This window comes from Lactuca virosa, chromosome 1 (assembly GCF_052849685.1).
Source record: "Lactuca virosa cultivar CGN04683 chromosome 1, Lactuca_virosa_CGN04683_v6, whole genome shotgun sequence".
NCBI lineage: Eukaryota > Viridiplantae > Streptophyta > Magnoliopsida > Asterales > Asteraceae > Lactuca > Lactuca virosa.
Genome location: NC_136426.1, coordinates 29,490,949 through 29,500,420, shown reverse-complemented (window position 1 = coordinate 29,500,420; position 9,472 = coordinate 29,490,949).

Below are 9,472 nucleotides of genomic sequence, written 5' to 3'. Positions count from 1 at the left end.
AGGAAATCCGTTAAAAATTCATAACTTCTTCATCCGAAGTCCGTTTTCGTTAGACTTTTTACCGTTGTGCTACTATTTACGAGACCTTCGATTCTCGTTTAGGTTGTGTCGGCTAAAAATCACTCGATCTAAAATTCGAGTTTTTAGCTTTATACTGCTAAGCTGAAACTTCGAAAAATCTTTCCTCATACGAAGTCAGATTTGGGCGTTCTTTTTATACCTACTCTCGGTTTAACGAACACTACGAGTTTCATTTAGATCACTAAGGCTAAAAAGTAGTTTATCAAAAACTCACTTTTTACGACATTCGGCCCCGTGCCGGTTTTGTCGCGAAACTTCGACAGGTCATAACTTCTTCATTATAACTCGGATTTCGGTATTCTTTATATATCCGTAATCCTTGTCACGCCTACAAGTTTCTTAATAGATATCGGCTTTATCTAATATTTAATTTTGACGCTCATTTTTATTCTTAATTAATTAAACCCTAATAATTAAGCATAAAACACATAATTCACATAAAATTCACATAATTCCCTTTCATTTCTTCAAAATGAGTTACAAAGGTTAACCTAGACCATTATGTCAATATTAATGCCTAGCCTAGAAACACGGGCGTTACAACTCTCTCCCCCTTAGAATGATTCCGTCCCCGGAATCACACATCAGCAAACAAATACGGGTAGCGACTCCTCATGCCACTCTCCTTTTTTTTTCAGGTGAGATTTGGCCCATTCGTATGTTTCCAACGCACAAGCACTAAATCGACCATTTTCACATCACAACTTCTTAGTCTTACGGTCAACGATTGCCTCAGGTTCTTCAATCAACCTCTTGTTTTCATCCAACCTTAATTTAGAAATGGGAATTATGTCGGGCACATCTCCCGTAAATTTTCTCAAATAACACACATAAAAGGTATTATGAATACCCTCCAGTTCTTCCGGTAATTCTAGCTCGTAAGCTTGATTCCCGATCCTCTGAAGAACTTTAAATGGTCCAATAAACCTTGGACTCAACTTTCCCCTTCTACCAAATCCTATAAGTCCCTACCACGGCGAGACTTTAAGTAAAACCGAATCTCCAACTTTGAATGATATCGGTTATCTTTTCTTGTCAGCATAGCTCTCTTGAGCAGCTAACATCCTTTCCCTAATCACTTTCAACTTTTCAGTAGTCTGATGGACTATTTCAAGTCCCATAAACTGCTTTTCCCAGCTTCCAGTCAACATGACGGCGTTCGACACTTTTCTCCATACAAAGCGTGTTAAGGTGCCATCTAGATGTTCGAGTGGAAACTATCATTATAGGAAAATTCTACTAGAGGTAAGTGTTTACCCCAGTTACCTTGGAATTCCAGGGTACATGCTCTCAGCATATCCTCCAATGTTTGAATTGTTCGTTCGCTCTTACCATCGGTTTGTGGATGGTAAGCTGTATTCAAACACAACTTGGTACCCAATTCCTCTTATAGACTCCTCCAAAATCTTGAGGTAAAACGGCTGTCACTATCGGATACAATCGTTAACGAAACACCGTGCAGCCTCACACTTTCCTTCACATAAGAATTCGCAAGTTTATCCATAGACCATTTCTCGTTGGCTGCTATGAAATGCGCATTCTTAGTGAAGCGATCAACGACCACCCAAATCATGTCGTGACCGTTCCTTGTTCTGGGCAGTTTAGTCACAAAATCCATAGTGATACCTTCCCATTTAACCATGGGTACAGGTAAAGGATCTAAACTCCCATACGGTTTCTGATGTTGTGCCTTAACCCTAGCACAAGTTACACACTCATCCACATACTTAGCAACATCGAGCTTCACCATCGGCCACCAGTAATAGGGTTTTAGATCCCTATACATTTTCGCATTGCCGGGATGAATCGAGTACATGGTTTTGTGAGCTTCTTCCATCAGAAGACCTCTTACTCCTCCCATCCTAGGTACCCAAATCCTACCATTGAATACCTTCAGTCTTTGACCGTTGGTATCAAACACCAACGTTTTTCCCAAACGTTCCTCCTTTCGGTCATTTTTTTTCTCTAAAGCTTCCTCTTGAGCTTTCTTTATACTTTCCACAATTATAGAGACAACTTCAATTCTCAACGCTCTTGGCCTCTTCCTTTCAAGATTCACCTTCCGACTGAGAGCATTAGCAACAACATTTGCTTTACCAGGGTGGTAAAGTATCTCACAGTCGTAGTCCTTGAGTAACTCCAGCCAACGCCGTTGCCTCATGTTCAATTTCTTCTGATTAAAGAGATATTGAAGACTCTTATAATCAGCGAAAAGTTTGCATTTAGTATCATAAAGATAGTCCCTCCCTATCTTTAAGGCAAATACTACCACTGCTAACTCCAGATCATGAGTGGGGTAGTTCTTTTCATGCTCCTTCAATTGCCTCAATGCATACGCTATCACTTTACCCCTTTGGGTCAGAACACAACCTAACCCAACTTCTTTAACAACGAACGCGATACTTCTATTGATCGCTTTGATTAGCCTTTACTTCAATTCGGCTTAAGTCAACTGCTACATCGAACTTGGTTCTCTGAACCACATAACAAACTCATCGTAGTCGGACTCAATTTGATATGACCACTAGGGTCGGAATAACAATCATCTTCTTAGTCATTACCGAAACGATGGTAACGACAGACTAGAATAAGACGGAATCAATTACGAGTTCCTTGGTAACCTTGTGACTTTCCCTGATCCAAGTGTGAGTCCTGTGCTTCCAGTAGTATAGATCTCTACTACTATTCACACCTACTCATACTCGTCCCAAGTACTGTCTCGTAGTCCCCAAGTCCTAAAATCACAAAACAATTTAACACATATGAATGTGTCCAATTAATCATATAATTTTCCTAGACTCTACTAGGACTTCTTCCATGCGTATCTTCAGTCATCAATTCTACTTCAACTTGGTTGGTGATGGAAATTCCAAATGATGGGACAACTTCAGGAATTATACCAATCGTTCCATCATCCTGCCAATCGAAGGTGTACTTCAGACGTACCATACTCCTCTAAACTTTTCATTATTTTATCAAACATATTCTAAGACAAGATACCACTCTTACGATATCTTCTGATAGGTATCATTCACTATCGTAAGCTTTTCATTTCCTCCATCTACTCAATTCTCTACGAGTCTTCACCATAACGTTTTGTACACCTAAGCAGACGTTCGGTGTACATGGCGAGAATTTAAGATAGGAAAGATTTATTTACGATAAACGTATAAATCTCCTTATCACTTCGAAACGTTTACTTGTTAGTTCTAATCTCGTAATCATACGCTTAGAATCCTACACACATAAGGTTTCCAGATCCGGTCGGGAACAGACCATAGATCCGAACAAATAATAGCATCATTATAGCTATAACACAAAACATTTAGCACATAAAAGCATTTTAGGCATCCTTCCTAAAATAAACTAGTGCTCGTGTCAATTTAGGTGTACTACCTAAAATATAATAGACACACTCAACTCACAATCATCGCTTAGCATTCTAAGTTTAAGTCTAGAAATCCTACAATTTCTTAGTTCGCTTAAACTAATGCTCTGATACCAACTGTGACATCCCCAATTTCACGGCCAGAAAAGACCGGTTTAATTTATGCTTTTAAAATAATTTCAGAGTAATCATTTGATTAAAAGTGTTGCGTAATTTGTTCCCAGAAAAACATAATAAATATGTTATCAAATCATTTCCGAAGAAATGTATTTTACTCACTTAAACCATTGGGATGTCATTGCCAATACAAAACCATAAGCATAAACAAAACTTACATTCATTTACACTAGTGATCTACTTCTCTATTAATCTCTCAGTGTAAAGCAACTTCGTATCGATACCTGTGATACAATTAAACTGACTGGGTCAGGCTTGGGAGCCTGGTGAGCATATAGGGTTTTCAACACACAATAAATAATAAACTTATTAAGTTCTCAATCAACAATAAATTTATTAATTCCATCAACCAAAATAACCCTAATTACCCATTCCCTTTATCCTCACTTTACGTCCCTAAAACAACTATCATAAGGGACCTAGCCTAAGGATTATCACTAGGGGTGACAACATTGCTTTGGGGGTTCCTCAGCAAGTTATGTCAAATAAAACAAACATCGGGGTGACAACATTGCTTTCCCTCAGCAAGTTATGTCAAACAAGACATCCTAACATAAAACAACCAACAAGGTGACAACATTGCTTTCCTTCAGCAATTTATGTCAAATAGGCACGAAGTCACATCGTCGCCATGTGCTAGTCCATAGCTCTTATTCATCGACGGTATTTCCCACGGGAGTTCCCCCCCCCCCCCCCGCAATACATGTCAATGGTTTTTCCATATACTAAGTCCATAGCTCTTATTCATCGACGGTATTTCCCACGGGAGTTCCCCCCCCCCCCCCCTCACAATACATGTCAATGGGTTTTCCATACAGCTGATGAACATACTTAAGGGGTTTCCCCAGCCTTACATGCCCTAAGGGCACTCATGAGGGGAATAGAGTACATCGAATGAACACTCAAGTCCATTAACACCTACAGGTTACGAGTCTGCTAGTGTTCCACAGACCGTCTAAAACAGTCCATGGTTGTCATCCATACTCTGCTGAATGACGGGGGTCAATGTTTGGGTAAGGGCTTTTCTCATATTTCACCCCTCACGAAGGGGAATAGAGTACAACGAATAAACACTTAAGTCCATTAACACCTACAGGTTGCGAGCGTGCTAGTGTTCCGCAGACCGTCTAGAACAGTCCATGGTTGTCATCCCTACTCTGCTGAATGACGGGGGTCAACGTTGGGTAAGGGCTTTTCTCACATTGCACCACTCACGCCAACATTTGGGTAAAAGCTTTTCCCATATTTCACCACTCACTCTCAACTGATGATCTATATCACTGATCATCTCATCTATCCAACTCACCTTTCATCACACACCCACTATTTAACTCATGATCTATATCACTAACTCATGAAGGTAGTCCGATCACTTCATAAAAGAACGAAGACTCCAAAGCTCTTCCAAATAAAAGTATAGGGAAAATACTGATAAAGTACTCCCGTACGCTCCTGTACCCCGACACGTAATAGTGTCAAAAGGAAGAACTAATGGATGAACACATAGTTCAAAAACACCTAATGAACATATAGTTCAAGAACACTTGATGAACATATAGTTCAAACATACGTACCGATTACAAGTTTACTAACGTTCCACTGGACTATCTAAAATAGTCTGTGGGCGTTGTCTATACTCTGCTAGATGACTAGATCATCTTAAACATCGATACCTCTCATCACACATCATCTAATTCATCTACCCATGTTTTACCCAACATATTTGTAGATAAAAATATATATACAGTTTAAAACTTGTATAAAACATCAATTCAACAGTCACCTCAAATAAACAATTAATATATTTACACATAACACGTATTTTAAGGTAAATACTTCATATCTATGTGTAAGGTGAAAGTGACTATACACTCACCTGATTTAATGAAAATCGGGCAGCAATTCGTCTGACAATCCGAACTAGTCTACCGAACCGTACGTGGTATACAACTATAAACACTAAGGGGCCTAAGTGCTCTACGCTAAAAGTATACTTTCAAAATATAAAGTATTTTTATAAAAAGTATACGAGCATGCATACATAACAAAATTCGTGTCGCTAGTAGAAAAGAACAAAAGGATTTGGATGCTGGAACACTGCGGTTAAACCTGGGCAGTTATGTAATCATGTCTAGGGTGAATATAGCCTGATCAACTATATTCAGTTGAGACATGACCAACATGTGTTTGGGAGTGACGGTGGTGCTATAGCAGGCCTAAAACTTACCAAAATCATCTCACATAAAATATTATAGGAGTATTTTCGCTAGAATCAAACTCAGTATACAGATTCACTCTAAGAGTTTCTACCTCTTCTCCCTTAAGCGATAACTTACTTGTATTAGTAACCTTTCTGTGTTTATCGCTCGGTAGAATACTTTCATTATCAGGATGAGATATATTTTGTTTTTATATCTCGAGGACTTACCATCCTCTTCTTCCTGATTGTTTCTAGAACAAGATGCCTCCTCGACCAAGACCCATCAGAAGGAACGACGACACTCCGCCACCACCACCACCTCCTCAGTTCGACCCTGTCATGTTTCAGGCTGCAGTTACCGCCGCCGTGACTGCAGCAATGGCACAAGTGAACGCTGGTGGAACTGGAGGTGGAACCTGTTGGGTTATGAGCATTCTAACACTCCTAAGTGTACATGCAACCCTAAATACCTTGGATCTATGTTTTCTCTATTATACATACAATTATGAACATCCAAGGTATTATCCTAATCTAGCATACAAAATAATAAATATAACAAGATAGAATACATACCTCTTTGATGTAGAATGTCTTCATGAAGCTTGAGTGCCTAGTGCCCCAAGTGTGACACCTCAAATGGTTCACACAACACCAAATACACTTGGAATAACTTGAGAGAAACTTGAACACTCCTTGAAATCGTCTAGCCCTCACACTCACACATTAGTGCACGATTTCTTAAGCCATGGGATTCTTTTATATGGTGGCTATTAGGGTTACACCATGTAACTCATAACTTTACCCATTCCTTATGCTCCATGGATTTTAACCTCCATGGAGTATCCATGGGTCACCCCATGGACTTAGTCCAACATAAGGAATCTTGGATCACAAGCCCACATATATAAGAATGAATGATTTACACAATCAACCCATATATTTAATTAGTCTCCTTTTGATCACTTAATTAATTCCAAATTAATTCTTGATCAATACTAATTAAATAACCTTATTAATATATTAGAACTTATAATATATTAACCAACCTTAAGTGTTATTTCTCTCATTATAGTCTATCCAAATGCATGATGCCATGCAACCCAAATGGACCATGCCGGGTCGGGTCAAGTCTTACCAATTATAGTTATGGACTTAGACATTAATCCAACAGAACCGACCCCCAGAGACAAGATGGAAGTCAGGGACATCAAAAAGAGTGTTCCTACAAGGACTTCATGACTGCAAAACCCAAGTCCTTCGACGGAAATGGAGGTGTCATCGCCCTGACTCGATGGTTCGAGAAGATCGAATCCATCTTTGAAATTTGCGTTTGTTCTGAAGCAAACAAGGTGAAATTCGCCGCCTGCACCTTCACCGACAGAGCCTTGACCTGGTGGAATGGTCGAGTCAAAACCCTAACCTTGCCAGTGGCTAATACCATGGGTTGGGAGAGACTGAAGGAGCTTATGCTCGCGGAGTACTGCCCAAGGGGCGAAGTGCAAAAGTTGGAGCACGAACTTTGGAACTTGAAGATGAAGGGTTCCGACATCGCTGCGTACACCGCGAGATTTTGTGATCTGGCTCTCCTCTGTCCGGGAATGGTCACCCCGGAGAGCAAGAAAATCGAGAGGTACATCTGGGGACTAACACATTTCCATATTCCATTTTGACTATCACTTCTGCAAATGATCCTCTTTTCATAGTCCCAAATCCTTACTGCAAATGCAAGAATTCCAAATTCATGCCATTTACTGAAATCTGTTAGATTCTAAACTTATATGCATTGATCCTCTTAATGATTATGCACGAAGTCAGAAAGACTTGACAACAATCATTACAGAGCATTCCAAAGGAGATCAGCTCCTTGGAAACATCCTTCTTTCATTAAGTTTCCTAATCTTACACAGATTGAATAATTTCTAACTTTGAAACATTTCCATATTCCATTTTGACTATCACTTCTGAACAAGAGTTGCCTCCTTACAGATTATGTCAATATGGTCCTTCCAGAATTAACATTATACTTCCAACTGTCCTTGAGCAACCAATCTTTGGTAAACCTTAGATTGTCCTCAACAATTGCTTAATCATTTTAGTCATATCCAATTCTAGACCTTTTCCCTTCATAATGCCCTAGGCATTTAGAAAATTTTAGAAAGGATGAATATAGCACATGTAATCGATCCTATATCCGAAGCATATGGGACACGATTCATGATGTCTCACATAAAGACTAAACCAGTCTTTTGCTATAATATTTCCATTTCAATTTGCCAAGTTCTCAAAATTCAGATTATGAAAAGGGATGCCGTAATCATAATCGAATTTTAGAACGCAAATAATGGACCCATGTATTGAATTTCCTTATGTTGAGCCATTCCAACATGAAATTCATATATATATCCTTGATTAAATACGATTAAAATCTCAATCTAAGCTTTTAGAATTGAAATGAAGTATAATTTCCTCTCCCTTAATTATAGCAAAACAACTTTTTCAACCCCTGCAACCTCACGAATTGAAACTTTTGTTTTCTATAATTAACATTGCTAACTTGCAACCTTTGTCATAATTATCACACTCCCACTAACATGATGATTATTAGCATAACACTTATGCTCCCACTAGCTTTGACATGTACTCAGAAATCAGCTGACTTTCTTACCAAAGTTCAGATTTCTGATACTAGATTGTTTTGATAAAACTTTATCAAAATCATACACCTCTCTTAGATAGCTCACATGTGTGTCTAAACAATTTTAGAACAATGAATTGGGATGCCGTAATCATAGTCTCAATTGTTTAGACCTTTGCCACTTCTCACAAGTCCATGTTAGTGTGCCGGTAAACCACACACGCTCCACTAACGACTTTGAGAATGCAAATATCACAATTGCTATCTAGCTAAAATCTACTTAGTGAAAGTGTTTCCTCGCCATCATTTTCATGAATCGAAGAGAAACCTTATGACACTTAGATTTAATAGTGTATGTGTTCTTATCCATGTGAATTTCTCAAAACCATAATCACAAGACAAGATTAGTGACAAATCCAAACTCATATTGATTAAACTTGTGCAATCTTAAATTCTTGCCATTTGGCAGCTCAGGTGCCTGCCATTGCTTCCAAGTAGTTGTGCAACCAATTGAGAACTCTCAGAACTCCTATGCAAAGCCAACTTGAATAGGCACAAAAATTTCAACACGATAGGTTATAAACCTCAAGTCGTGTGCTAGTGAAGGACTTTAGGTTTTATTCTTGATTAAGTCTTGAAACTTTCAAGAGCTTTAAGACTCCCACTGTCAAATATTCAAGAGATAGTGCGGATTCTTTATCAAGACTAACACTTTACACAATTGGCCTAAGTTGGTCTCTGTTTTATCCAAAACATCACAACTTACCAATTTCAAATGTACAAGAGTAGATAACCTTTTACTCTTACATTTGACTAGTGTTAACGAACCCTCTTTAAGATATGTCACTCAAGTTACAATCTTGGAGTATGACTCTAAGAATTGTTTTGGAACGAAGTATGACTCATCTTTTTGATTTAACCATTTCAACAATTCATGACTCCTCTTCTTAGTCATAAGAATGCACTAAGATGACTTTAGAGGACCAATTGT